The 13,130-nt window shown below is 39.1% G+C and overlaps 1 protein-coding gene across 5 annotated transcripts in view; it reads left to right on the top strand.

Annotated features, from left to right (window-relative positions):
- Positions 1 to 2,981: 2,981 nt before the first annotated feature.
- Hipk (Homeodomain interacting protein kinase) overlaps positions 2,982 to 13,130 on the top strand; it is a 79,544-nt gene continuing 69,395 nt past the window's right edge. For all 5 annotated transcript variants that reach the window (XM_083110696.1, XM_083110703.1, XM_083110711.1 and 2 more), the window contains exon 1: positions 2,982 to 3,296. The gene's annotated coding sequence lies outside the window, so the exon portion shown is untranslated. The remainder of the gene's footprint in view (positions 3,297 to 13,130) is intronic.

The following is a 13,130-nucleotide window of genomic DNA, read 5'->3' as shown; positions in this document are numbered from 1 at the left end:
AGTTAGTGCCATATTTCTGAAGCATGAAAAGCTACAATCTTTATATGCTCCCTACTGTTGTGATTTGGACAGTTTAGAGTCATGGCACACTATGAGGCAGAATGGAAGCCAAAATAAAGACCTTTAGCAGCTGCTTGCAATGATTGAAACATTCAAAATTTCCTTTTACGAACTTTATAAGCTTTGTGTTATTTAAATTTTCATATCCCCATCAACGGTTGCTTGCGACAAACCTTTGAAATCTAATTGGTGACGAGAGGTTGAGTGCTCTATCTGTTCTGCCCTTTAAAGAGCTTGCAAAATCTTTGGATTTAAAAAAGGTTGTGGCTGTGGCTCATTTTCTCATTTTAGCAACAAGTTAGTCACACTGTTACACATAGAATTAGTGTTGCGTGTAGTATTTATACGAATATCCAGCGAATTGATAATGTAATGAGTGTAGTTTCTATGCTGTATTTTGTACTGTTCACATGAATAGTAAGACTCTGATATTATTCCACTCAATAATGGCTTAGGAAAAGAAACAATATAATTATTGCATTTTATTTGACATAAAAGATTCGTGCCTAAAAGTACTTTTGTATATGATGGAACAAAATGCAACATCTCATTGATTTATCTTGAGTTGTGATTGTAAAATATGCAAGCGGTAAAATTATAATTATAAAAATATGAAGTAAGTACATTTTAGTCGGTATAAGTTAGCCCCCCGAGAATTTGACTCCGAAATCTGTAGCCCCCTACTTATTTCAGGCTGGCGCCGTCACTGTCTCCACATCAGAATTTCCGCAACAGTCTAAGACAACAGTACTACACAAGAATTGGATACCTCCTAAATCTCCATCTAACTAAAATACCCGACATAATCTAAGAACTAGAGGTTGGTTACTGTTCCCCCAACGTTTAATTAAGAATACCCCCGCCAGATTCCAGGTGTCAACTAAGGCCCAATATGTAAGAGTTGGATATCCCCCCTCTTTTCGATAATACCCTTAAACACTTTATTTTCTTCATCTAATGGATTAAATATGGTGCATTTAAGGTGTAAAATTTTTGCATATATTTTGGAAAAATATATAAATATTGAATTTTATATTATTTGCACGGAAAAAAATTCCCCCAAGAATCCCGATGGCGCGGCCTGCGCCATAATCTCCCTCCCCCCTTTGGCACCCCTGGCCCCCACCACCGCCATCCTTTCTCGCTGTCACTGGTATATGCATGTGAATCTTAATCGACGTCTACACACATTAATTTATCAGCATATCCTTTGCACACCCGCTCAATTGTGTTTGTAGGAGCCCCTGTTTATTTTGCATTAGTTATCGTTCTCCGCCCCCCGTGGCGGAGTGGTTAGCACATCGCGCTACGTCGCCAGGAGTCCCGGGTTCGAATCCTGGCCTGGGCATGGATGTTTGTGCGAGTCCATTCATCAATTTCATCACTCATCCCCACCTTCGAAATTAGTCAAAAGTGGCACAAAAAAGCGAAGTAAAATAAAGCAAATCAATCAATCAATCATTAGTTATCGTTCACTGTGACGAAATTTATTAATGGAACAGTCAAGGTCATCCGCAAGATCTCGTCTAGGAATGACGTGCAAGCATGGCATTTGTTTTCAAAACAATACTGCAGTCACCTCTAAACAACGTTTCAATCTAAAATGTTGGCGTTTCAGCACTGAACATGTGCCAGCTGTTGTAATTACATGCCATTTAATTAATGCAATGTATTACATTTAAAATGAAATTACATTACTAGGGGAATCGTTGTGATTTTTGCACATTATTCACACAGCAGTGTGCCCCTTCATAATATTTACTCTTGCTTTCCTTTCTAGGTTTGATTGATTGATTTAGTTTATTTTACTTCGCGATTTGTGCCTAATTTGCGAGGATGGGGATGAGTGATGAAATGATGAACGGACATTCACAAACAACCAAGCCTTAGCGGGATTCGAACCCGGGACCCCATCGTAGCGCGATGTGCTAACCACTCCGCCACAGGGGCCGACAACCGCTCGGCCACAGCTAGGTTTCTTCTTGTTGCTGATGTTAATGATAAATATTCGTTAATCTCGACGGGTCACGTCTCATTGCTGAGACATTTTTATTATTTGAAAAAGAAAATACATGGTTATGAGGAGTGAAGCTATTTTCATTGTCCAAACAAAACAACTGTGCTGTGCTGAAAATTATTAATCGGCTATTCGGTATAAAGTTGGAAGTGAAATTAGTTGCAAGATGCCGGTCGTGAACGATCTGAGGTCATCACCCTATGGATGGGGTTGGTTCGATTCTCGCCGGGTGTATTGAACGATTTTCCTACAGTGAAACATTTCGGGCCCTACTTTAATTTACACTGGTCCAGGTTGTAACGATGATAAATTTTAAAATAATAATTTATGCATTAACTCTTACTATGTCAATTGCATCACAATCGCACATCGCGTGAAGATAGACGGAATGCGCACATAAGGTCATTGCATTGCAACAATGTAGCAGCCGCCGAGAATCGATTACAAGTTCCGGCTGTGCTATCCTGTACCACAATATATACTAGTTTTCTTCGAAATATCGCTTCAAAAATCAGAACTAGGCAACCAGATGTTAGTGCATAAAGTACGCTAAACAGAAGGCGTAAATATACGACAACCCCCGGCCGTGCATAGTAGGTATGCACCACGTAGCACTACGACACAAGCTACTTCGCTTCTGTGTTTGACAAATATTGACGAAAGATGGCGGTAGTGGCGAGGTATGAAGGGATTTCGTACTCGTATTCTTCAAAATGACCGATATATAATCCTTTAGTTGATATATACATGTGATCTTCAAAAATAGATTCATCAAATATATGTGATTGTATATACTTATTAAAACTGTTCTCTTTATTTATGGAGAATTGTTTGGGAAGCGTAGGGTACACCGAAACCGGTTTCTCCCATACGGTTCTCGTGACATCGTCTCTGTCACCCTGTGGCTGACGTACATGGAGTGAAATGTTGAAGAGTGTATGGAAACGTTGCAATGCGTAAGGAGAAAACGTTAGAAAAGTTGGGTAAATTTTGGATTTACCCATGTTGAACCTTAATTTATTGTTTGGGAAATGCATGTATGCGTGTACATGATCAGTGCAGTGTGTATGTGAGAAAGAAAATCAGTGATATCCGTACAGGACAGTATCGCGATACGCCCGTCACCAGTTCAAGATGGCCGAAATTTGAAGGACTTCTTTGTTCCTGATGTCGTCAGTATGAGACAGGAGCCCTTTGGAACGGAAGAGGAGTGTGAGAGGTAAGATTAGCTGTTGCTGACTTTTATTTGAAAGTTTTACTACAGTTACAGTATTGTTTTTTTACAAATATGACTTGACATTTGTGATCACGCCAGCGTCCACGCATATACCACCTTTGATAGTTGACGGATGTAGTGCATGTTTTTTTCTCATGTAAATTCGTGGTAAGTCGAGTAGTTTGACATACACGCTTATAGAGAAAATTTTGCAATTTAATTTAATGTAGCAAGCTTCCATATTGCAAGTTTGAACATGACACAAGTGCAGTTACATTCATGAGCAACATTGAGGTCTAAGACAGCCCATCACAATGTAATATATTAGTTATTCTAGATAACATTGAAACACAACGGTCTTTCCTTACCTAATGTTTCCAAAGTTTCAAATATATTGTGACTGAAAATATGAATACGTACTATTTATTAATAATTGTTAGTCAAGTACTGGTCGTATTTTTGGATGGTGAAAGTCTAGATTCATACCTAGTAGGACAATATGTTTCGGAACGACTTAAGAAGACCGGACCCCTCTCCGATTTTCTTCATATTTGACATACTCACTAATTGAGGCCTCCTAATCACGAATCTGAAGTTAAAAGTTGGCGGAAACTTCTAGAAGTTGCAAAATAAGCGAAAATAAGTGGTTAGTTTTCGGAATGGAAACCGTCGATTTTCGCGAAATTGTTTGTTTCACAAGGAAATATATATATATATATTCCTGATGGTACCACGACACCAAATTTAACTATATTTGCCTAACCTAACCACACGTCAATGGTTCGCAATTATTTTGCAATTCCTAGATCCTGATACTACCACGACACCAAATTTTAACTATGTTTGCCTAACCCAACCACACGGTAAAAATCTGATATTCCCCGGACACCTATAACTTCTTCGGTTTGTCAATTTTTGACATTTGTACTTACCTATCTGCTTCGCGGAACATTCTTTAAGATGTATTCACGTTTTATTGATCAAAGTAATTGCAATTTTTCACATAATTTTAACTGTTTGCCTAACCGAAACTAAACTAACCACACATCAATGGTTCGTAATTATTTTGCAATTTCTAGATCCTGATACTACCACGACACAAAATTTTAACTGTTTGCCTAAGCTAACCGAAACTAACCTAACCACAAGTCAATGGTTCGTGGGTCGGAGAACAAAGAACATGAATTTCCACTATGAAACATTCCCACATCATACAAAACACTTTCCAGATGTTAGACAATGCTACAGGAACTTATTACCGTAAGTAGTTTCTTCTGTAAAAATGAAGAAATCTGTCCGGGGAATATCAGATTAGTACCAACCACACGTCAATGGTTCGTGGGGCTAGCGTCAATGGTTCGCAATTATTTTGCCATTTCTAGACGTTTCCGACAAATTTTAGCTTCGGATTCGTGATTAGGAGGCCTCAATTAGTGAGTGTGCCAAATATGAAGAAAATCGGAGAGGAGTCCGGTCATCTTAAAAAATACCTATGTTTCAGCAGAATATTCATCTAAGACAGTGGTAAACATTTTAAAGTCTTGTGTTATTGTTTCATCGAGAATATGCTTTACAATACTTTTCAAGTGAAGCTTTCATACAATGGGTCCAGTAGCATGGGCTTCAATGTTGTTGTTTTTTTGGGTGGGGGCATGATTAACTATATGCACGTGCATACATACATGCATACTAGTTTCTCTTCACAAATTCTATACGAACGATTTGTGTTTTTAGCTTTAGAAGATGTATTATAGTGGAGTAATGAGAGCTTTTTGATGGGATTATTTATGACGTCATTTTCATAGTTGCCATCTGCATGTGATATGATGGAATATGTTGTTACGTTGTTTGTGTTTTGTAACTTGGAGCCATGTTGGAAATATCGGAGATTGAAGGTTGGCAATCCTGGTGTTATGTCAGGGAACGCGAGATTTACTGCAGACGATGTTTCAGTAGATGAGGAATGCCTACGAGGTTAGGTTAGGTAGCATTAGCATAAATGCAATAAAAATTATTATTTAGGCTAAGAGAACTAAACCTGGCCCAAGTTCCTTTCACTTTATTGCGATTTCATCATGCTACGAATGCAATTTTTACATGGTTCGATTTTGATTTTCTTCTGTTAACTCATACTGCGGAGTTTTAGCGATAACTTACTGGGTGTTTTGTTGACACAGGTTTTCCACTTCCATATACTCCTATCTAATCCTACCGTTGAGAACAGCCATTTGTTTACTGTCGTCTTTCGGATGAGCTTCCGCTTCTCTGTGGGTCGCATGTGTGAGGTATGAAGGGATTTTCGGCGTCGGTTCACTGATTCTAGTCGTTTACGTGCAGTGTTTGAATGTGTACTTTCGTCTGGCAGGGAAAATATTCGGAGATACGTGGAACCGCTACAGGCTTTAGGAAACTTTTCAAACAACTCTTCAGCTTTTCAGTGGTGTGTCGACAATGGTTTCCTGCACAAATGTCGTTCTCGTCCACACCACAAAATACCGATGAAGTTATACACTCCCATATCGAATCGAGGATTCGGAAAATTTGTATACCAAGAGAAACATCCAGGTAGGGGCTACAGATATTTTTCTAGGGCCAAGGGAACATGGCTCAAAAATATGATTTCACAACTATGTTTAGTCTGATGTACAGTTTCGCGAACGATGAGTGCTGCAAAACAGCTATTCGGGAAGCCCGAAGACCTGGTTCTAACATGCCTTTAAAGGGAATCTATAGAAAAAGGCAAGTAGCCGGAGCGGAGTGGAGGGGCTCCAGGGGCAGAGCCTGGAATCTCTGGGCATTTTGTGTCAACTTTTATGTGTTTTTTTTTTCCCTGAAAAAAAAAAAAGACTTATATATCCATCGGTACGGGCGGGGGTGGCTGCTGGGAAATTTTCAATGTTTCCCGTCTCGAAAATTTCCTGGCTTTGTCGGGAAATTGCGAATTTTTCCCGTTCCAAATGTCTGTTTTTAAAAATTTCCCATCCTGCACACCCCTAACTACTACTAGATGTCGCTACTGCTTCTTTCAAACACGAAACCCCTTCGGAACTCCTGCGAACATCTGGGGAGAGAGGAACAGCTAGCGGTTGTAGTCTTGTGTTATGCATGAAGTTTGCGAAATGATAAGTTTTTGGCAGGCTACTTTTAACATCTTATTTTTCACATAATTTGTGCTTCATTCAGGAGATAACTGTGCTAATTAGCTTTCGTAACGTTTTAAATTACCTCAGCAGTACTTCACGATGCTTCCTTTTGCTTCCATGGACGGAGTATGCCTTGCATATCGGGAGGAGACATTGTTGTGTAAGGTATTTTTAAAAGTATTTTTTTCAACACTAACAAACAAGTACTTTTCCGAAATCGAAATATTTTAAGAAAGGTTCAAATTTTGTGTGACAATGGTTGCCAAAGCCCTACGATAGTTAGTGTTTCTGCTACAAGATTTTGAAAAAGAGCATAACACAATTGGAACCGTTACCCTAAACCTACCTAGCCTAACCTAACAGCATAGGCATTTAGCCTAAAATTAGAAACCTATCTCCCGTGACAGAACACAAGGTTGCTCAAGTGTTGTGCAATAAGTGAGACACTTGTGTTCTGCCGTCAGACGAGGAATGCCTATGAGGTTAAGTTAGGTAGCATTAGCATAAATACAATGACAAATTATTATTTAGGCTAACAGTACTAAACCTAGCTAGCCTAACCTAACTACGTAGGTCCCGAGACATCAGAACACATGGTTGCTAAAGTGTTGTGCAATAAGTGATACTCCCTCGGATTTTCTTTGGAATGTGGGTGTGCATTTTTAGTGTGGTAACTGCTATCAATGAAAATGTGTTATTCGTCTACCAATTGACACATTTTGGCCCTGCAACCACGTAGCAAAAAGTGCATTGTTTTAAGGTTAGTACTTTTCAAAATTATATATTTTTGTTTGCATTGGAAATCGTTGTTAGGTTAGGAGGGCCAGGTTTGGTCACAATAGTGATTTCATGTGTTTTTTTTTAGTACTTTCAAAAATTATGTATTCTCGTTCTTATTGGAAATGGTTAGGTTAGGAGGGCCATATTTGGTACCGATAGTGATTTCACATTTTTGTTACGTCAGGAGTGTTAGTTTTGGTGCTGTTTGGAAATTTTTTATGGGAAAAATGAGTGATAGTAGTCCGTAGTAGGAGTTCTTGTGCTTACACGTGTCATACTTTGCGATCAAATATCTCCGTTATTTGTGGTTACCTAACGCTGGAACCACTTTTTTATTACGTAAAACCGTTGAAATCTGTTGATTAAAAAAAATCGACGTAATTCTTGAGGGAGTACAGTGTGTTGACAGCCCCAAAGACAGTAGTAGGTTTTGGAGTGAAAGTAAGCACATGAAAAAGCTTAACATCTGATTGCTAAGTAAGTCCAACTCATAGTTTAGCACATAAATCAGTAACACCAAAACATGCCCCAACCCCCAAAAAAGAAAAGAAAAGGCCGTAGAGTGTGTACCATGGCTGTAGTTTTATTATTTTCTCCTAAAAATGAATGCTTGGACTGCTCAGATGGCATAGTAACTGTAATAAAGGTTTTCTCAGCCTTCGATACTCAGTGAAGACACATTAGACAGTGATTCAGACCCCACTTTAAACTGTAGGTACAGTCGTGATTTGCCTATCTGCATAAAGTGGACTTAAAACAAACATTCATACATTCAAAAAATACCTTAGGAAGACAAACTTTGATGCTTCTAGCATTATTCACACCTTCATGCCTATTGTGTTACGGTTTATGCAGTTTGGGTAGGTTGCGACTTGGAAATATAATAATTGGCAGCGTAGTATTCATGTGTTACTATTTACTAACAACACATCTCCATGAACATACAGTCCGCCCCTGTGACGGAGTGGTTAACATGTCACACTACAATGCCAGGGGTTCTGGGTTCGAATCCCAGCCTGGGCATGGATATTTGTGAGTGTCCATCATATCATCACTCATCTTCATTTTCGCAAATTAGCCAAAAGTGGCACAAAAGCAAAGTAAAATAAAGCAAATCAATCAATCCATGAGCATATAAGAACAACAGGTTCATCTTTATTGCACAAGTTAACATTATGCTACTAGGATGAAACGCTAATGAGAAATAGTTAACGAACTTTAGTATGTTTATTCTCTACAAAGTCCATGGTGCAACAGCCCTCTTAGGACCAAGGTCTGCAAATTTTCTTCTTCATTGGGTGACGTGTGGTCATCCCATAAAGTACCATTACTGTGTTTTATCGGGTTTTTAAGATTAGAAGCTCCCCCCCCCCCCAATTGTCCTCACAATGCTGCCGAAATCTTGTGAGCTCCCATCGGTATCAAACCAGCTCTCCTCGCACCATTTGGCTATGCAGGAGCCCGTGAAGTTGTACAAACAAGTGCATGAAAAATGAATTTTACCTTGTGAAAGGGAGTGAGATTGACATCTAAAATAGACATTTTGTTTTCATATTTTCAGTTGTTTACAGCCACTTTCAATGTTCTTAATCATGGCTTTTGAAAAATAGTAGCCCCGTCTAGTTGGCTGCACTTTTTGACACTCGGTACAGTGCAGGTGTATCCAGTGGCAGGGGGGTGCAAGGAAACGAAAACGACGTTCAACCATCTAGACGGAAAGCGGTGTTCAAGTTCAGAAGATTCAACAAATGCCTGTCTGCTGCTTTAAACGGTCATTTGATTAATTAGCATGCACCATGTGACCATACACTAAACATACACATGTCCGGAAGGTAGTGCAGACACCAAATACACTACTTGACTCCAAATCAACGAACTAGACGACTCGGTGTTGCACCGTGCAACCAACTAGGCACTTCGGTGCAAAGAGAGTCAAAGCGAGTTAAAAAGTGTATAACGATAAAAGTTGTTTTTGGACTTTTTGTGGCCCAGTTTTGTTTACGCTAGAACATATTTTTGGTTTTACATTTCTAATGTACACTTTAAAACTGCTTAAGAAAACCTAAGGATTCTTTACTGTTTTTTATTACAAACTTCTAAAATGAACTAGCGGTTAATAAATTTTTAATTTGCCCTGGAAAGCTGGAGGGCTTTGTTTTACATAGTTAAAACTAATACAAAAATTACCTCCAGTTGCCTTAGATTAATCTTAGGTTAGTAACATAGATTAATAAACAGAAAATAAACACTTTAACAGAAAATAAGCACTTTAACCTCAATTAAAAGAATATGGTCGACCTACTTACGAAATTTACTCAGCGCTGCGCTTTCACTTTGACTGTAATCAACACTTCCGATATAAAAGTAAACATCTCGAGAGCTCTCGACACTAAGGGGGGAAACACTATTGGCAGAAGCTCCTTGATGTCTTCTTTCCGCCGCTTCTTCTTTCCATCGAAGATCTTCGACATCTATCTTCTTTTCACTCACTTCTCGCGCTATAAATGTTGCCACGAAAAACAGTCTGTATTTAAATAAAATTCCGTGCGCTCTTTTGTCAATCACGCGGACGTTCTAACGTCCGGAACACAGGTCATTGTTAACTGTCCACTAGGCAAACGACATCTACAAAAACAGTCCACGAATATCTAACTGCAACTTGCTGCCGATAGCACTATCAAATTCGCAAATTCTCCATACCCAGAGATCTCGATGCTAACTGTTGCATGTAAACTTCTGCAGCCAACGCGTGAAGCAACGCGGCCTTTCACTCAAAGGCTCTACAAACACTGCTCGAAAAACTTCACCGTGTTTTTCTTTGTTCCTTTACACAATGGTAAGGACAGTTCATTTTCCCCGAGGGGTGTTAATCTCTCTAACCTCTTTCTTCTCGGAAGAAATAAACAGTCCTCAAAATAATCTGTTATAAGTGCAGCGAACTAGATGGGGGGGGGGGGGGGTCCCACGTAGCCAAGTGGTTAGCACTCTCGCCTTTGGTGCGAGCGGTCCCAGGTTCGATTCCCGGTGGGTACCCCCAAAATTTCGGCGTTGACGCAGCGTCGTTAGGACAATTGGGAAGCTACTTCAAGAAGTAGCGGGCTCCGGTCACGAAAGGCAGAAAAACAGCGGCGATGGGTTCCGATGCGCTGACCATGCGTCACACAATGAAAAGCTGCTCTGGCAGGCCCTGGCCCTTCAAGGGCTGTTGCGTCGGAGTTTAGTTTAGAACTAGATGGGGCTATTAAAATAGTTACTAATGGAAAAGAACAGGCCACCCTATTGCAAGGATTTTTGACAACTAGTTATGCATAACACGATGTGTTCATTTGTTTGCTTTTGTGGGACTGTTTTATTCCTTGTATAAAAATCTCTATTATGCCATATGGTACATCGGTTGGGAAGGATATGTTTGAAAATGTCATGTCAAGGTTGCCATGCATCTGGAAAACTGAATTTGGCAGATCATCTAGAATTTACGTGCATTTTGGAGTCTGCCAAAGAAAAAGTTACAAAATGATAATGTGGTTCGTTTCCACTTTTACAACTGTTTGAAAATAAATTACATTACTTTCCTAGGATGTTCTCAATATTTCTTTATTACTTTTGTTTATAAAAACATAAATGTAATGTAATTAGGAGGCAAAATGCACTTGGTGGTCATATCAGGTGCCATCTTGAATATCTCATTCGAGACACTTATGCCAGTGACAGTGGTTGATTGTGATGGTAATTATTGTAATTATCATATTTAACAAAACAACTGCACTTCTGCAAACTAAAAAACATTAATGAAAATTATTATGAATCTTCTGAGTTTTAATGACTGATACTCGTGAAATAATTGGTTATTATTTTTGTATTAATGATCTTAATTTTTGTAATTATTATAATTAATAAATAACTGCACATATATAATCAGCAAAGGAAGCAGTGATTCAATTATAATTTTTTTTTATTGAAATTTAGTGATAAAACAAAGTGTGGCCTGTGGGCCGCTCCCCGGTATGTAAGTTCCAGGTTTAGCAGCCATTTCACCAAATTATACATGATGTACTGGAAAGCCAGATTACAAATATAACTGAACACAAAATTTAATGTAAAGAGATTTGATACTAGATTTTCAAAAGGTAGAGCAAGCAGTGTTTTCTTTTTTGCTTCATGAACATATTCGTATAACAAATTCAAGCATTGAAAATCATATCATAGTATTAATATAATAATAATCCGTTGCGCAACAGCCCATAAATGGCCTAGGCATACCTACCGACTGCCGGTCTCCCTCCCACGCTTTCCTTCGTCACCTCTAAGCGTGGAGATCTTCAACCAGTATTGGAATAGTCGGGGGGTCAGCCCGACGTATCCCCAGCCGTTATAGTAGGTCTCCGTGACCGGATTACGCTCACTCACTCGGAGCTCCCCAATTTCCTCACGATGGTGGGTTGCCACCGGCCCTATATTAGGTTCTATTAAAAACACATACAAAACTACTCTAGTTATGTGATATAGTAGCACAGATATATTTAATAAGCCTACAAAAATATGAAGATAACACTCAGAAAGAACCGCCCATTCAAAAAAGCCAGCTTTCTTGAAAACACTGTTTTTGTCTAGCTACGAATTTCATATTGTAAATTGTACTTTATATTTAGAAATTAATGTCTATTTTACAGTACGGAGATAAACTAAAACCATGAAACAGGAAAGATACTGTCAACTCCTGTATTTTCATTAATTTGAGACACTTTTGTGAAAAAAGCCGTGGAAAAAACTCCAGTTTTTTTTTCCAAAAAAGCCATTTTTTTCCGACCTCTTCCAACTCTACCATAGACTCATAGGTAATATATTTAATTTTCACTTTTTTATACTTGGTTGTAGAAAGAATATGAAAGTAAAAGTTATCGGAAAGGCTGGTGAAGAAGAGGTTGTCATCTATTATTTTACAGATCTTGGTCTGGTTTGCATTTACATTTTGGTGTAGCAAGAAAAGAAATTTTGTTAATTATCATAACACTATACGGCGCACGCTTTTAGAAGGAACATGAGTTTGGCCAATACCCAGCCAGCGCTACTGCGCTGTTGCCAAACTAACTGCTAACGCAAGGGAAGGACAGAAAATTCGCGGTGTCCATTATTTTTGATAATGCATGCACGGTATATATGAGTACAGTGAAATACGTAATATAGTGAATATTTCTACACAGGATTATAATATCATATCACTGTAGCATATACGAAAAACCCATACCTGAAAGAAGCTTGAAGGTATTTATTCATCACCGCTCTCGTCGTCGTCTTCGGTCTCCGCGTGGACGTCCGCAGGATTTTTTCCAGGGAGGGGCAAGGAAGGTGCTTTTTTCCAGGGGGGGCAAACAAGGCACATTTTCCTCCATAATAGTGTTGTTCCCTCAAAACATTGCTTAAATTTGAATATCATATTGATGCAATAATTGTCACATATTATGGTTAACTTTCATTTTCCAGGGGGGCCACGGCCCCCCTTGCTCCCCTCTCGGACGTCCATGGGTCTCCGTGTCACTGATTTCACTCATTTCCGAATCACTCTCCTGGAGATTAATGATTAGATTTTGCACGCTTGGTGCCTGTACTACTGGTGCTAAGTTTTGAGAGTGACATTATTTAAAATAAAAAGAACACACGGAACACACACTATCGTACGAAAGGGCTGTATTTAATCTTTTCACAAACTGTTCTTTGTAACGCACGAGTGAATGATGAGCGAATAATTTTCCACCGGCCTTGTTAGAGTGCCACACACGTAAATTTGCCGTTGCGTAGAAATGAATTTTCGTTTCGTCTCCCTCTCTCTTAGCATCACGTGTTCTACCCTGCTCGAAAACCTTCGCTATTGTTGCCATATTGTCATTCCATTCCTGGACACACTCGCGCAAACATC

The sequence above is a fragment of the Lepisma saccharinum genome, chromosome 1 (assembly GCF_977018435.1).
Source record: "Lepisma saccharinum chromosome 1, izLepSacc3.1, whole genome shotgun sequence".
In the NCBI taxonomy this organism is placed as follows: domain Eukaryota; kingdom Metazoa; phylum Arthropoda; class Insecta; order Zygentoma; family Lepismatidae; genus Lepisma; species Lepisma saccharinum.
This window is presented reverse-complemented; position numbering and strand designations above follow the sequence as displayed.